Source organism: Pyxicephalus adspersus, chromosome 5 (genome assembly GCF_032062135.1).
Source record: "Pyxicephalus adspersus chromosome 5, UCB_Pads_2.0, whole genome shotgun sequence".
In the NCBI taxonomy this organism is placed as follows: domain Eukaryota; kingdom Metazoa; phylum Chordata; class Amphibia; order Anura; family Pyxicephalidae; genus Pyxicephalus; species Pyxicephalus adspersus.
In genome coordinates, this window is record NC_092862.1 from 69,117,701 (window position 1) to 69,136,623 (window position 18,923).

An 18,923-nucleotide genomic window follows, 5' to 3' on the forward strand; every position below is an offset into this window, starting at 1 on the left:
TGTAGACAAAAGGTGATTTCTTATTTTATTTGCCTGAACAAGACTTTAATGTTGCTTTTCTAGCACCTAATTTATAACTAACTTAGTTTTGACAGAACAATATTATATATATATTGTGAAACCTTGATTAGAACCCTTTATCATAAAAACTTCTTACTAATGCAGTTAGCTGACTGACTTACAAATAGTATCAGTGTTGTAAAGAATACAACCAAGTAAGTACCCCTCAAATAAATAGTCTTTTTCATTATTTTTTAAAAAACAGATCTTCGTTCAAACAAAACAGAATAAAGCAAATATACTTGAAAATATAACACACAAAATTGACATGGAGTATTCATTCTCATAATCTCTTAACTGCCAGCACTCTACACAGAGCTGAGCTCTAAACTACAGAACATACACCGCACAATTTGGAGCCTAAACAATAAAACAGGAGCTTATTAAAGTATTCTTCATTACTTCATTACTTCCCGTTTTTAAGTTTTCAAAATAGAACCTGCAGACTTTCCCTCATTAAAAACAGTGAGGCCCGCAGCAAGGGAACTAGGTGTAGGGCCTGCATGATAGGGTGTGAGGGCAGCCCCAGCAGGTGATTAAAGCGTTAAATTGGATAAGTTAAGGGTAGGGTTGGGGTTAGCTAGGGGTCAGGTCAGAAGTGAGGAGGGAAGAGAGTAGAGAGTTTAAATAGGAGGTTAGTCGGAAGTGGGGGGACAGTTTTTGCGGGAAAGAAAATGTCCCACCCTCCCTGTTTAAAGGCGAGGGGCGGTTGGAGATTAGAAGAGTCCTAATGGTAATTTTGGAAGGGCAGCCCGGTGGTAGGGTGCCCCTTTGAAAGGGATTACGGTGTGGTGCCCCTGAGGCGGTGCTGGGCGGCTAGGAGCTAGTGTGGTAAAATGGATGTTATACTTGGTTGGTGCGGACTTTAACTTTCCTGTGCCTGCAACCTGGTGGTTTAGGTTTTGAGCTGGTTGGTGGTGATTTAAATGGGGGGTTTATATGTGTTTTATACTGGTATGATTGGTTAAGGAAGGTTGGATATGTTAAAGTATGTTAATGGATACATAAATAACATGTCAAATTTTTATGTAAAGTTGATATGCAAATGTATGGTAATTTTTTTTTTAATTATGTTAATTGAACATGGGGGGTATATTTATTGTTTTTATTTATGGTTATTTATTGCTGTTGTTAATAAAACTGGTTTTATTCATCTGTTAATAAACAGCTGCTTGCCAGACATTTTAAGTCCAGCAGGTGTCAGTGTGTTTTCTGGGGGGTGAAAGGGGGGGAAGGTAATGGCTGGTAAGTTTTAGGGTAGTTGTTTCAGAGTAAAAGGGGGTTTGGAAGAGAGGGGTGAAGATCAGAACTGTCCTAGTCATGTTAAAAGCTTTTTAATGCATTGTAATATTAAAGATCTAAAGATGCACAGAAAGAAATTGTTTTCTGATACAAAAAAGTCTTGGAGCCATTGTTTGATCATTTCCCGTTGTTCAAAAGTTTGTTTGCAGGGGATATTCAAACCATAACTTAAAAAGGGGAAAAAAGGCTCGCATTCAATACTTTGGGAGCATTTTCCCACTGACCTTTGCTCACAGTGCAAATTCAAAATAACATTGCATTACCCAACATTGACTGAACAAAGAAGCATCCTGTCAAGTCTTGTTAAAATAAACTATAATCTAGAATTCTAGATGTGTGTGTTGAATGCGTTTTGAATGGTAATTCATCTGATTTTCCTTAAACATTAGCTTTGCTGACTCAGCTTCTTCATCTATATTCTTTATAATTTCTTCTAATTTGTTTAAAAGACATAGTTCTTTCACTGACCTCTCTTCTGCTCTTTCTAAATACTAAATATTTGATGCTTTACACATTTAACAATATCTTTAAATATGTTTCTAGAAGAAACTACAGTAAACCCACTATGCTCCAGGTATGCACTTTGTATGTGTTATGTATCGTGATAGAAAAATACTGCAAAGCTTGGTATATGAATTGATTATTGTATACCTAGCTGCTAAATGTTTCTAGTTAGAATGTTCAGTTGTACTAATTAAAATATTTAACAGAATACCTTTTCATTACAGTCAACTGTAAAACTAGGAATAAATATCAAGGGTCCTTTAAGGCTTCAGGTACCTGGCATTTACAGAATTGAAACATCTGCTATAAAAGTATTTGTCATATGGCAGCCCTTAGGAAAAATTTCTAAGATACAAACATAATGTAAAACCGATTCCTGTTCTCAAACCATAAATGTGCATGTTATATTTTTGTTCACTTTCTGTCACTTTACTGATCTGTAGTAATGATTATAATAAATAAAAAATACAAATGTTATCCTTAAGAATACTTCTGCTGCAAGTTACAGTACAATCAAACCTTAACACTTAAATAACTGCGGTTTTGCTTGTTCATAAACTTACAATGAAATTAATCCAACAAACTACTGATTTACCAAATATTGACATTCGTTGTTGTTTCAAATACCCAATCATAAAATACCCACAAAAAAGATACCGCAGGCAAAGGGAAAATAATTTTTATTAACATGTTTTTTCTTTTTCATGATTTTTTATTTTTATTTTATTTTTTATTTGGTATGTTGTCCAAAGTCTCTGCTGGGTTTTGTAATCAGTGACAAATCAATTGATGGGTGCATGTTAGTACAGGGAAGACAGGTATGTAACCGTCTCCGCTGCTCTCAAAGCTCAGTGTCCTACAGTCTTCTCAGACAAGGAAAGAACACTGTCATCCAGCTTATATCCAGTTTTTACTCTGCATCCACGGTGTACACTATAGTATATTCTTTTTCTCTCTCATTTACCTAGAATCAGAAGAACCCTCTCCCCTGTATAAATGCTGAACCAAAAAAATAAATAAAATCACGTATGCTCAGCTAGTTCACAAAAAGCAGTTTGTGAAACAGCTTATCATTAACATATGCTATCAGTTCACTGCGGACAGAACAATAAATATTATCTTACTTCCTAGGCATTGTTTCTGTTGGTTTAGAATGTACAATCCTGTACAATTGAAGTTTAGCAGAGGTCTGTGTTTAATAAACACTATGGAAGCAAAAGGGTAAACTTCAGCAATGAAAGGTGATTGTTCAGCTCACAGCACTGCCTCTCATACACTGTATCAGCACATTCCTGGATTTGTATGCAGAGCACCCTAGGAAATGATTCCATCTTGCTGGATACTAAATGACTAAAAGATTTGAAAACAAATAACAGAGAAAAGAGGGCTAGGACAGCTAAGGGAATGAATGAGCTGGACGATCTTGCCTCTAGACAAGAAATCATATCGGTTCAAAAGACCTGCTTCAGCTTCTGATGTTTGTAGTATTGAAGTCACAGTGTGCACGAAAATGGGACAAATTACTTTGGACACTATATAATTAATAAATTACTTTTCCTCACTATGAAAAAACTACCTAGAAGTGTGCAAAAACAAATTGTTTAGCTTTACATAAGCCAAAGTACCTTAAATACACCCAAAAGTAATCACTCCCTTATGATGAGTCAACAAGCCTTTATTTCACTTATTCTGTGTTAAATCAGTTGTCCCTGTTTGTTGAATACAAGCCACTAGTAAATAACTTCCATTGGTCTATTTTTTTTTAGAATTTCATAAATGGGTCTTATTTATCAAGTAGCCTGTCCTGTACCAACGCTCATTGATTATTCATTGACAAGGTAAAATGAGGACATAATAGATCATAATGTTATCACTTTCAAAGAGAATTTGTTAAATAAAAACTTGATTTACTACAGCATAGCTGGTAGAGAGAAAGAAGCCTTTGTCACTATAAGAAAGGCTTCACACAGAAGGATAGGAAGAGACAATAGGGGAGTAAACCATAACACACCACAAAGTAATAGCACTTGCTTACTTTTTGCTGGATTTAAGCTAACTGGGCTCATACCTACTGGGCAAGAAAAGGGCAATTGTGACAATATTTTGACAACATGTGAATGATTCTTACAGTAAACAGGCTAGAAATAGTGAATGTTTACAGGACATTGGCAAAAAAATAATGAAAATTGGCAATAATGAAAATACATGGGTAGCAAAACCTACAACTATTTGTAGGTAAATGATAATCAAGACACTATGTGGAGGAACCAACATTTGTGTACTTTTGATCTGTAGGTAAAATTTAAAGTTAATGTTTAGGCTGTCTAGACTATGTTACAAGATTTACATTTTAATGTGGATATTTTTCTTCCTGTTATTGTTTCTTTATGAATATGTTATATTCTAGCTTAATGCACATGGCCTGTGTGTATACTACTCATTACCCTTACAAATAAAGCTCATAAACTATGTCTACTTTTATGTTTTCCAGTCAATAACAAAGTTTCTGTGCAGTATTTATTGACAAACATTTTACCTCCTAAATTTAATTGGTAGTTTAATTTTTCTAAGGTGGGATTATTTAGAATCTATATTGAAAAGTTACAAATCCAGTTAGATAAATCTAAGAAACATTTTGCATTTTTCCAATATGGTAGGCCAATCTTATAATAGGAGGACAACAAAATAAATCTATTACATGTTTTAGAGTTTACAAGCTGTCAAATGATATTTATTTAGCAAGAGTTAAATCTTGAAACGTAAATATTGGCGTTTGTGGATGCAAGTCTTGCATCAGTTTGCAGGTTCCTAGATAGTCAGTATAATGTCAATTCCTTTGGGACGTGGGGGTATAAACCCAGATTGGTTTTGTCAATCACAACTGACTGTTTCTGGGAGCATATATTCTGCTTGTGGAAGTGGAGAGGAGGAGGCTCCTTCCCAATTCCATTTAACATAATTTCCCCCACACTGTTGTCTTTTTATGAATATTATAAACATAGTTTGGCTATTTAAAAAATTGGCCAGGAAAATGGTCACTTTTTTTTTTTTTTCTAGCTACTTCTCTCACTAATTTTTTAAGCAGGTATAATCACACTCCTTTTTAAAATTGGCCATGTTTTTGTAAATCCTGTTTTTTCTGTTTGGTTACTTCTTTTAACAGTTTATCACATTCAGTACAGTTAATGGGGAAAGGTGTATCTAGCGTGATGAAGAGACTGTATTCTATGCCTTCTATGCTGCTTCAGCAGGTTTTTCATACCCTTAGCCTTTGGGAATCTCTTTCCTAACCCACAAGACAGCTGCTTTTTTTCCTAGGGAGTTTTCTTTTCTTGGCATGCCCCATTAAAGTGTAACTAAACCCTGCAGTACTTACGCACTTTCGTTCCCTCGCTGGGAGCTGCCAATTTTCCTTCCAGCAACGATCTTCAACCATCTTCATTTGCCTTTCCGTAACTTCTTAGATCTCTGGCCAACACAGGAGAAGCTGGGAATAATGGGTTTCTCTGGCAACCAAAGCTTATGCTATGCATGTGAACCACATTTTTTAACATATTCCCGACACAATCAGGCATTTTTCGCCTTACTCCATCTCCTACACCCCACAGTGCATTGCCCAATGATTAACATAGATCATTGGAGTTCAAAACTGCTGACAGAGATCTGTAAAATGAGAAAGGCATGCTGGTATTTATCTGAGCAGGTCTATTGACATTACCTGTCCCGCCATTGACATACTAGCCCTTTGAGCTCTGAAATGGTTATTTTGATTTGCTTGAACAAGATAGAAAGCATAAGGCTACATGTTCCACCTACTGAAACACTTAGCATTTTCTAAATAAAGTTGTTCTAGGAATTTAGGTAATTGTCAAAACAAAGGTGAAAAGCTAAATACACAGATGACATACACATATCCAAATTATAAAGGAACAATCCATTGATCTTTAATCTGTACTCCTTTTGTAGAGGTTCACAAACTTCCTCCTTCTCTGTTTGGACCTTGTTGTTACTGTATTTTTGCACTTTCTATGCTTTGAAGAGTTAAACTGCACCTGTCATGAAAATGTATAAAGCTTTCCTATATTCTCATATATATTTCCTATATTAAAAAGGCTAGCTGTTTTTCTTTGTATGGCTTCAATAGTTTAAAGTCATACAGCAAAAGCAAGCATACTGTGAGTTTTATAAATATGTCAAAATTCTTTACCACCATACTAAATCCATGTTATTGAGTCAGGAAGCAATCTAGCCAGACGTGTTTGACTCTAAGGCAAAAAAAAAAAACATTAACAAAATATTCATATGACTAGAAAAGACTGACATCATTTGCAAAGCCTTTTACAATTATTTGCTCAATATATTGGTTTTGGTATTGGTTATATTGGTCTTGGATATATTTGAAATTGTTAATCAAGTCTTTTAAGATGTTTCTTCTTTCCAAAATGACTACACCCTTTTTTCAATGTGCCACTATAAGTAAAATTCTATATTCCTTTGAATATTTTTTTTGTTGATTCTGAATGTGTTGCTGAAAAAAAAATCTCTTATTATGTCCTTACAAGAGAACTATGCAAAGACATTACTGCATTACCATTACAGTTCATGTAATCTCCCTGGGGTCACATTTGGCACTGGAACTATTTCTTAAAATACTATTTTGGAGAACTTGAATTTCATTTTATCCCTGATTCCCTAATTGCTTTTTTGAGAATCTGCCATCCTCATTTAGCCTTGTCCATCTAGTAATAAAGATTCTAACCACCAGCACATTTCTTTCTTTCTCTCCTCTTTTACTAATATGCTCATTGTAGCTGTAACGTCCTATGTCACTAGGGAATTTATTCTTCTGCACAGTTATTAATACAAATATTAACATCAACACAGACAGCAAAACTATCATATGTTTTTGAGCTGCCATTTCAAGGATAACCTGCCAAACACATTTTCATTTAACTTCTCTTTTTACAGAAACCTAGATACCTATTTCTAAATCAGGGGCCAGGAAAGTACCAATCAGTTTCTAGCCAAAGCAGTATTCAGCAGCTCAAAGGAAGTACAGTCCACTTGAAAAACAACTTTTACCTGCATACACTGCATTATAGCACATGGAATCTACAACTAAACAACAACCTGTGGTAGTTGAACTGATTTACCTATTTCAGGTTGGGTCAGACAGTTGTTAATTTTGAGTCTGTGGAGCTAGATGCACCTGCAATCATGATTGATGGCAGTTCATTTCTGGAGGCATCAGCTCGGGAGCATTTGACAGTTGATGAATGTAAATGCGCATGATACACTGATGGTTCAGCAATGGTCACACTTAAAGGCCCAATTTGGACTGCTGCCGCTTTTCAACCCTCCATAGAAACAATGCTATATTAGGCTGGGGAGGGTAAGTCTAGCCAAAATGCTGAATTACAAGCAGTGACTAAGGTGGTGGAAGAAACTACATGCCCTTTAATTATTTACACTGACAGTTGGGCTCTCTTTAGGGGCTAACCACTTGGATTACAACATGGCAAAAAGATAACTGGACTGTGAATGGAAAAGAAATGTGGGGAGGCCCAGAACTTTGGAACAATATCTGGCATGCTGGTAAAACTCGAATGAATAAAGTGAGTCACAATAATGTCCACTCTGGTGTTTGTGGACCAACTTGCCAGTATTTCATCAAATAAACTTACTAGATTGTAGGAGTTGGTCCATGGACAATCAGGCCATAGGGGTGCTAAAGGCACCTGGGAATGGGCTAACAAGAAAGGAATTCCCCTCACACATACTCAAGATATTGTTGCCAAATGCCCTATGTGCCAGGAAGTAAATCACCGTAAAACTTTGCGTGAGGAACCTGGGCATATTTATCCTAATAAAGTATCTGGCCAAATTTGGCAAGTGAACTATATCGGATCTCTTCCTGTTGAGAGAAATGGATTCAAATACTGTGCAACAGCAGTTGACACTTGTAGTGGAATACTAACTGTATGTCCCACAAAATCATCATATTAAAACCACGTTGAATATATTGAATTTGCTGCAACAGTATTATGGTCTGCCTATAAAAGTCCAATCTGACAATGTATCCCATTTCACTGGTGGTAAGATCAAAGAATGGGCGAAAATAATGAAGTTAATTGGGTGTATCAACAGAATAACAAAACTTTTCAAGCAACAATTTTTTTGTTCAGTCCACCACCAGTAATCTGACCAGCTCACTTTTTATGTTGGTTGAGCACTTATCCCAAGGAGAACACCAAATCCTGGAGTGGATTTTTTAAATGTCAGTGCAGAAGAATCTGGGACATACGTATACATCATCAACCACTTTTCCAGACACTTTCTTCCAGCAACTATTTGCAATGCTTTATGTAGTTTGTTACAACCACAAAATGTACAATTAGTAACAACAAACCATGCAACAATAACATAAAAAGTATTAAAAAACAGCAAATTTCACAGTCACCTTTGTTTGCTTTTAAAATGTTTGACTGCCAGCTAAATGAAATGTAACTTTGCTAAATTGATGCCGCTTACATACTTTTAAAGAGTTATCAGATATTTTAATATTATAAGTTTATCTAGGCAAAGGTTTTGTTGAAAATCTGAAGTTGCTCATTTCATTGGAGCAATCAGTTATATAAAAACTTGAGTTTCCTTCAAGTAATCAATTTAACAAATGTTAAAGACAAGAAGAGTAAAGGCATCATTTACTCTAATATATTTCTGGAAAACTGAATTTTGTTGTTAAAATTCAGCTTGATACTGACTAAAAAACAAACTACATTTTAGTATTCTTTTCAAAAAAAAAAAAATCTATGGTTAGCGGTGCTTTTTCCCTGGAACTAACAATATAAACCTGGTAACATTTTAAAGGTCAAATAAATGTAATCTGGTAAATATGTAACTAACAAGTATTCCAGCTAATAGTTTTAAATCCTAACTTCTTTTTCATTTTCTCCCACCAATTAGTGCTCTTGCAGAGCTGAGTAATGTTCATGATACTTTTTGGTAATTGCCTTAACATATGTTTTAGGGCACATTTTTGTGGGTATGATCCCACTTCTTCTCTGGTCCAGGCAGTACTGGCATACAATGGTTTTGCGCTGCTGGTTACTGCCAGGTTGAAGTCCTTGGGCACACCAGGGTGGGCAGAAGGATACACAGTACTAAATCATGGTACTAAATCGCAAGATAAAAGAATTGTTAAGGAAAGGTGGGGTCAAGGCAGGCAGCAAGCAGAGAGGTCAGGTCCCAAACCAGGGTCAAATACCAGAGATCCAAAGAATAGACACCAGTGACACAGGAGCAATTGCAAACACAGGGAACACAGGAGACACTGGAAGCAACAGGAGGCATAGGTACGTGACACAGGAACACCCACAGACAGAGAGGAACTGTAACAGTACAAGGGAATTGGCTGGAAACAACAGACTGGGCAACAAGGGGTTAACACAGGAGCTGAGGAAACACTGATTTTAGCAGCAGGTAAACAGGAACTAGCTCAGCAGAGGTGCCCGGCACTAGTGGAGACACGTTGCACGAACGCTGAGTACTGTGTCTGAGCTAGCAAAAGAGCCGGGGATGAATAAGAAGCTATTTCCCGATTGGCCATGGGCTTGGGAGCATAGGCATACCCATAGCCAAAACTGTCCGTATGCACAGGAGAGAGACGCCTGCGCTTTAGAGAGGAAAAGGTAAATGTGACACAGTACTTAACTCTGTTGTTGTTACAGCCTTTTAGAGATGCATGTCAGTTGAGTCGAGATGTGCCTAAATCAAAATATAATAATAATAAATAATAAAATATAGAGATTGGTTTTTGCAACACCACATATTACACAGCATTGAACATTATTGATTACAGTATATTCTACTTTTTAATGGTTAGCTCTCTTTTCACAACTCTGTCATTCTATCACTACATTTTTTTACATTATATAAAAGGCTGTCTAACCTTTTCTTTTTTCAAATACTTTTTTAAAACTTTTTTTGTGGATGACATGTCACCCAATCTTATGTCTGTGCAGTGCAAGATTGAATGAGGTAGAAGAAGAATTCAGAAGAGACTGTGCCAAAAAGATGGAAGATGGGACGATGCAGGACCTACTGGGCTGGGTTTACAGAGGGATCAACGGCTTTCCATCTAAAGGTAAGTGTAACTTTTTTTTTACTGAAAATTCTGATTTAAGTTACCATTGCTAAGCCTTGTTTGTTTCAAAAATTTAATAATAATTTCAATTTAGATATGTGATTTATTCCTGTATGTTCCTAAATTTGCAACATGCCTGATCGTCATTGCTGAACAGGTTCGCTGAGCCTTATGCTATGAGATGTTAGTTGAAATTGCCTTTGTGATTATCTTCAATGGGATTCAAACACAGCCAATCATCACAACTCAGCCAATAAGATGTAAATGCTAAATCCAATCACCAAATGTTTGGCTTTCATTTTAGCCCACATGACTCATGATTGGGTTAAATTTGTCCCAGACAAATATATATGTTGTGTAATTTTGTATTTTTTGTATGATGGAAAAAAAAAATACTAATGCAAAGAAGGTAGCAAGTATTTTAATACCAACTTTTCAAAATTTATTCTAAAGCTAGACAGTATATAATTGAATCATCTAAAGCAACACACACACCCAATCTGGAAATAGAAAGTAGGTTGCTGTTTTTAATCTATTTTGTTAAATTCAGGTATCTTGTATATTTCTTTGTTGAACCTTCCTTAGCTACTTTTAATTGTTAGTTGTCATTAAGATTCATTAAGACTGTTGCAGCCTACAAAATGGATCTAATGTATTATTAGGCTTAATTAGTCAGACTGAACATAAACTCATGTAATTGACTTGCAACAATATTCTCCATGAAAAAAAAATGAAATTCAGACATAATCTACCGACCTTGGCTTGTTTTTCACAGCTGGGATAAATACATTATCTTTTTAGTGAGCATACAGTAGATGGTTTTGCCACTGATTTGATATCACAGTAAAATAGGAGGAATGTGAGTAGGCTGATTTAAGATTAAGATGCTGTGCTTAAAATAAAATACCAGCTGGACAGTGATGATAAATTGTATACTGTTGGTAATGGTCAAACTTTATTATTGTTGGTTTGCCATTATAATTATATATACATGTGGGTAAGCAGATATAGTAATTTTGGCAATAGCAGTTGTAATACATAAGACATGCAAATCTCTTTTTTTTTTTATTTTCTCAGTATACTAGGACTTTTACGTAACATTTTCTGTGAATTTTAGTAATATATAGACCTGTCAGTTTTGATACAAAATAGGATTTTTTCAGCAGTTCATTTAAATTGTACATAAAATATATAGTTTGCCTTCATTTTTTACATTCACTTAATGAAAAACAAAGGAAGTCACTACAATTTACAGGGGAAATTATTCACTGCAGAAGTGAAATTCCTCTTTGGCACAAGTTTGGCAAACGATTTTGGGACACTTTACCAATAATTGCCGTTTTTGCAAGGTGAACCTAAGATATATTTTGATGTTTAACCCCCTTTCCTTCCAATGTTTTTCACATATCTGCTAAAATGCACATGATAACACATGTAGAATCCACAAAAACAATATATCTAAAACAACAATTTTTTAAAACACGAAAACCTCTAGAATTAAATAACGTCAGTTTGCAATTTTTTACATCTTTAGATATTCGCAAAACTGTATATTAGACCTAAATTAGCAAGAAAAGATAACAATTTTTTTGGTAAATAATTGATATGATGAAGCTGTGTTGTGTAAATAATATACTGTAATTAGTTCACACCCAGTGCATGTCTCAAGAGATAGTCATTATACATTGAAGCTAAAGTAAGCAAGACTTTGTATCCCAATAAAAATTTTATGTGAAGGGTCATAAACAAAGGTGGGCAGTAGATCATGGCGGAAGACAAAGAAAAAAAAAGGTGTCGGTAAGAGGGAAAGAGGATGGGGAAGGAGAAGAATAGGAAAAAGAGATTGATGTAGGATGGGAGATGGCTGAAAACAGACTTTTTGTAATTTTTGCACACAAAATTAAGATGGAAGAGCAAGGGTAGGGATCATCAAATGTAATAGAATAGGTAATTTTGCCCACATTAGCCCTAATTCAGGATGAAACCTCCAACTCATGCTAGGACAAGAGAGAAAAGCCTATGTGACACATCTAGGGTTCTATACCAACAACTTTTGTACCAATATTTTTTGTCACACTTACTTCTTCCTCATTAAATCGCAGACACCTCTCAGCGCATGCTGGCAGTTCTGACTCTGGGAGTGCCTATGCTAGCAAGCTTTACCAGCTTAGCCGGCCAATCAGGACATAGCCTCCTGTGTTAACCCCTCTTTGTCCAGTCTGTTGGCTCCCAACCAACTTCCCTGTGCTGTTCCAGTGTTCCTGTCTGTCTGTGGATATCCCTGAGTCCCCTGTGCCTCCTGTTGCTTCCAGTGTCTCCTGTGTTCTATGTGTCCGCAGTGGCCCCTGGGTCACTGGTGTCTGTCTCCTGGATCCCTGGTATTTGACCCCTGGCTTGTGATCTGACCTCTCTTGCTTGCTGCCTGCCTTGACCCTGGCCTTCCACGACTATTCTTCAGCTTTGTGATTTGGTACTGTATTTCATCCAGTCCACCCTGGTGTGCCCAAGGACCGCAACCTGGCAGTAACCAGCAGTGCAACATTCTCACCATCAGAGGCTCTGGAGAAGACCTGGTTGCCACTTAGACTCTGTGCCTTGGCCCTTTTCAGGGCTCACACCACTACTGTGCAAGCCGTAGTGCCTCCTAGTGGCCCTGTCTCCCCAAGCGTGACCACTTTTTAGTTTGTTTCTTGATACTGATTGAAATGAAATGAAATTAAATTAAATTGAAAATAATGAAAAAACATTTCAATTTCAGTTCTAGTGTTACCACAATTAAAAATGAGATTAATTACATCACCCTGACCAGACAATTTGTACAATTTGTACCCACCCTATCATCTTTATCACTAAATGACAGTTCCCTTTGCAATCTGTTGATAAAACAGTGAATGATAAGTGACACTGAACATTGGCTCAGGTCAACATTAGTGGGCCATTGGGACTGAAATGGATTTGCATTGCTGGTCGCTATAAATGAATGATGTAGAATTATTTCTCGTGAGATTAAAAAAAGTTTATTTTTCAATGTTATTTCAATAAATGTTTATTTCAATAAATGACTTTTGCTTAATGTGTTTCAATGTGTTACTGTGTTTAGTTAAATGTATCTCCTTTGGTGAAAAGGCCTCCCAAGAGGTCAGATATCTGGATTCTCCCATACTCCAGGGACTTTGAGTTGATTCTATTGGAATATTTCCAAAAATGATCAAAGTAGCCAACAGAATAGAACAAATATATAGTCCTGTCTGTTAAGGTACCCATCTATCCAGGTCATTGTATAGCTACATTAGTATTCGTAAATCACATTCAGCTGCACCCAAAAATTGAAAAAATGACATGGGAAAACTATTAGAACTGAAAAAGGGACATAGCCAAACTACAAAACATCTTGAATATTACAAAAACAACAGTCAAATGTGATTACCTACTGCTAGTTGCCATAAACACTTATGCTTAGATTACCAGTTTTAAAGCAGACCTATTATCAAAATGGTAGATCAGTGATTTTCAACCACTGTGCCGCGGCACACTAGTGTGCCATGAGAGATCTTCAGGTGTACCGTGAGAAATTATCCAATGTTGGTTATTTTGGTGTGAAAATTATTTATTTACTGCAAATAATTTGTCTTCATTTGGCTATACCAGCAATGTATAGTAATAGGCAGAACAAAGAAGTACTCTTCCACTAGATGGCAGCAGGTAGCTAATTAATCTGTGACATTTTTGTTTAGTGGTGTTCCGTGGGATTTTTCTAATGTAAAATATATGCCACGATTTAGGAAAGGTTGGGAAACACTGTGGTAGATAACCAGGACCAGGAAAAAGATGGAAGAAGATGGTGGCACCTGGCGTCCATCTCAAATCAGGATGAGGAAAGAAGAGATTGCGTGGGACCAACATGACTAGGATTGTGGAGCGAAGGACTGCTTTCCACCAGTGACAGAAAAGGCTTCCAAATGTTTATTTTACTTATGACATTTATGTGTTATGTACTTCTGGCAATAATGAGGTACTAATTTGAGGTCAATTTAATCGTATCATATATTTCAACAGAAATGTTATTGTTATATCTCAAAAAGTGTTCTTTACCAACAAGGATGTAAGATTTTGCCGTATTTTGCCTCATTCTTTGGGTTTCCCTATTAGAGACAGTTGACAGGCAATTATTGCAAAGCAACAAATCTTCTGACAAATGCATAATCTGAAGACGGGCCAAAGTCAGAGAAAGTGGTATTAAGGTATATCATTGAAATTTGGCTTTAGGTATACAGTTCATAAAGATTTATATTCTGCAATAATTTAGGTAGCATTAAATAAATAAAATTTTCAGGTACAAGCATGTTCCTACACAAAAAATCTTCATAAATCCTAGCCCTGATAAAATGGTCATGTATGATATAAATCCAAGCCAAAAAGAAATCATTTTTAATTGTCAATAATCCACACCAATAGGAAAAACTTTTATGGATACATCAAAATATGCTTTTAAGGCAACTTTTACTTTGTACAAAATTATGTCTTTGCTAAAGTGCTTTAAGTTAGGAGATTCTTATGTTAGCAGACTACTATTCAGGATCAATCAAACACATTTCAAAGCATTGTGGAAGTTGCTGATCAAGTGGGAATTATGTTATTTGCTGCAGGCTCACTTTATAGTTTATATTTATGTTGCTGTTGAACATTGCATCAGCAGATTCAGTGCTTAGACCTCGAATTTTATACAGCAGAGTGGACAGCCCATTCTTTGTTGATTAATTACTGTGGCCTCTATGGCATGCAAAATTGTCCTAAATAAGAGTGATTTGCCAACTGTGTGTAATCTATAGGATTCACTTACCGAAATATATATCCAAACATATCTACTAATTTTTCCACCTTTTGTCTATTTTTTTTTTCTTTAGTTCAAGAGCATTGAATCGTCAACAAATAACATCTAAATGAATAATGATATGAAATATATGGTTACATTTGTATGGGATTTTTATTTTCTTTTAGGTTCTGTTTTCAAATAGAAGACAAACATCCTATTTACTTGAATTGTCTCAAACAATGAGACTTTTAATCTGACATAAATGTGGAGTGACTGTGACAGACTACTTATAAATGACAGTGATAGAATCCATAATAGTGCAAATTCAAAATAAATACAGCATTCAAAAAGACAGATAAAAATAGCTTACCACATATGTTGACATTTCCATGTCATTTTGAATAGTAACATTTCCAACTCTATCAATGTTTAATGTTGTAAACATTAAAATATAAAATATGTTTTTAAAGATTAAACATAATACATATCTTTGTATTTTTTAAAGCAGAATATAGTTTATGATAATTACTTAACATTTTGTGTTTGTACTTCCCACAATTAGCAAAAAAATGCAATTTCCATAGTGGGGAAAAACAGGACTTTACAGCCTGAAGATATTTACAGAACTGTTTTTAGAAATTCAATGTATGTATATCAAAAATGCTTTTCTAGTTTTGAATAAAGTAGGGACAGGGTTCATCTCCCTGTCAAGGTTTAATTTTAGGAAGTTAGTAGGAATCTCTAAAGGAGGGATGGACATTAGCACAGATAACAGGATGAGACTCCACAGTCGGGGAGCAAACAGCAACTTGCGTCAGAATTACACTTGAAGTTATATTACATAGGAAATATTCTTAAAGCCCATGCCATATGAAATTATTATTTTGAGAAACATATAATTTATCTTTGTAATCGTACTTAAGATGTAATTTAAAAATATTCTATTTCTACATCCAATCCTAAATCCTACCAATCCTAAACCTTTTCCCATGCAGAAAATATTAGGAAATCTGCATGATTGCTTCTACCAGTGGCCAATGAGTTGAAATTGTCATTGGTTCTAATATTCTTTTTGTTTTTAGATATTGTTTTTTATTACTCTATATTTTTAGATTCTTGAGTCAAATATCAATTTCATGTTTCTTTGCGGTTCCTATTACCAGCCTAGCCCATTAAATTGAATTTATTCTAAAATGCATCTTATTAATTACCATTGACAATGTCTATTCCTCAAATCTTAACTCTCTTTTAGAGCTAAACCACCATCAGAATCTTTTCAATTAAAACAATTCCATATGGGTCAGAGGTCTGTGTACCCTGTCACATGATATAGTTTTAACCATTGGCCCCTTCGTCACTCGTCAAATGTTTTTTTGTTTTTTCATTTGCATCACTTTTAGATAACATATTTGGGTAATATAAGAATCACCCCAGTTGAATTACTGCCTCATCAAAGAATATATGTCCAAATACTAAAGTGCTAGATCGACATCAACTAAACCGTCACCCGATTTCGTTTCTCTGAAATTGTATTATTATATAATTTGTTTATGTATGTGTTGAATGATTGATATAATCAAGTCTGATTGTTAGTTTAAATCAGACCTATGTAAAACAATTCATGATTGTTCATGATAATAAAAGCAGACCCTTCTAGATTCGAAAAAAAAAAAATATTTCAAGGGTTACATGAATACATTTCGAAGACAAGCAGGCAAGTAAAAGCAAACCAGTCTGCTAAATTATTTGAAATGTATATAGTTCAACTACAGAGGGTCTGTTGTGTTTGTGAATGAACCAGAAATGTATCTTTAAGATATGGAAACTTTTAGAGTTTTATTCTTAACATTTATGTTCTCCACAAGGAATGATCTTTCACAATAGGTGAGCACTAAAACTAAGATAGATGCTCTTGCGGTGCATGGAATTTTGAATACTACCCATCTTGTACCTACACTTAGTATAAATACCCTTTTTTGCTTTAGCAGAATGACATTTTGAAAAGGTTGTATAATGGTAAATGACCATGTGTACCAGTATGGATATATCATATATTCTACTGACAAGTGCATTTATACAACTGTCTGGTTTGAACGACAGTTTTAGCTATTTCGCAGCTTAGATCTACTATTATTTTGGCAGCTTTTCTGAAATTTACTCTCTATGCTTTCTGCTGTAGTACATGTGTTCTTTCTTTTCAAGATGTCCTTTATTTTTTTACAAAAGTAGACACAAAAGAAGTTCCCCACAAACTTTTAAATCATTGGCAAAATCATGTGTTTGATATACAAACATAGTGTTTTCATTTTTTGTATTGTCATGTATTTTTACCTAAATTCTGGTACATCGTACTGCATTTATGTAGACAAACTAATAGTAAAAATTGTTATAAGAGGGAAAAAAACTAAATACCATCTTACAGATTCTAGGTGATAACATTTTTTAAATGTTTTGACTTTATTATGTTGATAAAATGTGCATAGCAAATGCTTTCAACTTTTGTTATTTTTTTTTTTTTTTACTGGTACCTGGGATTTTGTTATCCGCACTTCCTGTCCTGCTGACAATGGTTTCTATATATCTGCAACAGAAACACACGTATGAAGACAACAGGAGTTTAATCCTTCACCTAAAGAAAAGCATTTTAGCTGTCTGTGTTGCTATTGGAGTGTCCTCTTGCAGCCTGCAGGAATAAAGTCAAATTTTTGTAACTTTGGGTAGAAGTAAAAACCCATGCAACTTTACAACTTGGACTCAAATACTGAAATAAACTGGAGAACCCTGTTTTCACCTAAGAAGGTGTAATGCCCTGGTCCAGCGCCAATACTTTACAGACACCAAATTTTGGTCCTAGTGTCCTGAAAAAAAAAAGTCAACAACATACTGTATTGAATTTGTTTTGCACAGAAAGTAGAAATGACTGCACCAGATAGGATAGAACAAGATTTAACTGTTAATGTAAAAAAAAATTATTTAAAATTATTTAAAATTTATTTCACTTTGGATATATCTATCAGCAGGTCATATGTGAATGGAAGTGAAATCATTAACATTAAAAAGTATGTCAAAACACGATACAGTAATTAAAAAAAGTAATATATATATTCATTTATTGATAATGAAGTTTGTAGCAATTAAAGGGCTTGTGTATATGTTTTTCTTTAACCTGTCAAAACAAAACTTGAAATTAATTGCAAATCTTTCCCCAAGTGGCCTGTTCATATCTACAAACGCCTTCACAAATTATCATACTTAGATTAGGCTTTCATATCACATATCAGTAAATGTCACATTTAATAAAATCCATGACTCTAATGCATATGTTTTTAATGAATACAGTCTGGATAGCTCTATACATATCTGTATGTATATATGTTGTTTCCAAGCATCAAAAAAAACTTTCAAATACAATATCATTTTTTGCTTCAAACAATATTGAAATATAGTAACATAAAGGCACAAAAATATTATTACAGACATCCCACGAGGGTGCCTGGCCTGGCAGATCAAGATAGTGGAATGGAAAGCATTGCCTCTGATGGAGTGAGAACAGAATGTAAAAAAAATGATCATGTAGGTATGTTCCTTCTGCAATAAAGCTTGGTCATAATTTTTTACATTTAGTTTAACGTTAAGTACAGTAACAACAACAATATTTCAATTAATCTCAAAATTACTTAGGACACCAAAATGCATTTTATAAATTGATAATACAATTAATCTTTTGCATCCTTGCATTTTTTATATTAAAAGAGAAAATATGAGGGTTTGTTTTGCTGAACTCTGAACCCTTACACATGGATCTAGAGGTTAGGTATGTACATCAGGAGTTTGGACACTTCTTAAGAATTTAATTGCTACATGGTTGTCAGTGATCAAAAAATTATTCAGGCTAGAGACAATAAAAGAGTACATTAAGAAAGAGGTCAACACATCCATAGCACATAGCATATTGCAAGGTATAGCAACACATATAGGCTCACACACACTTCCCTCTAGAAGCAAATGCTCACTCTTATTTCTCCACATTTCTGCTCATATAGTGAGGGCAAAAAATAGCTGGTATTTCTGTTTATGAAGGCTTGTGTGTTTCTTAAT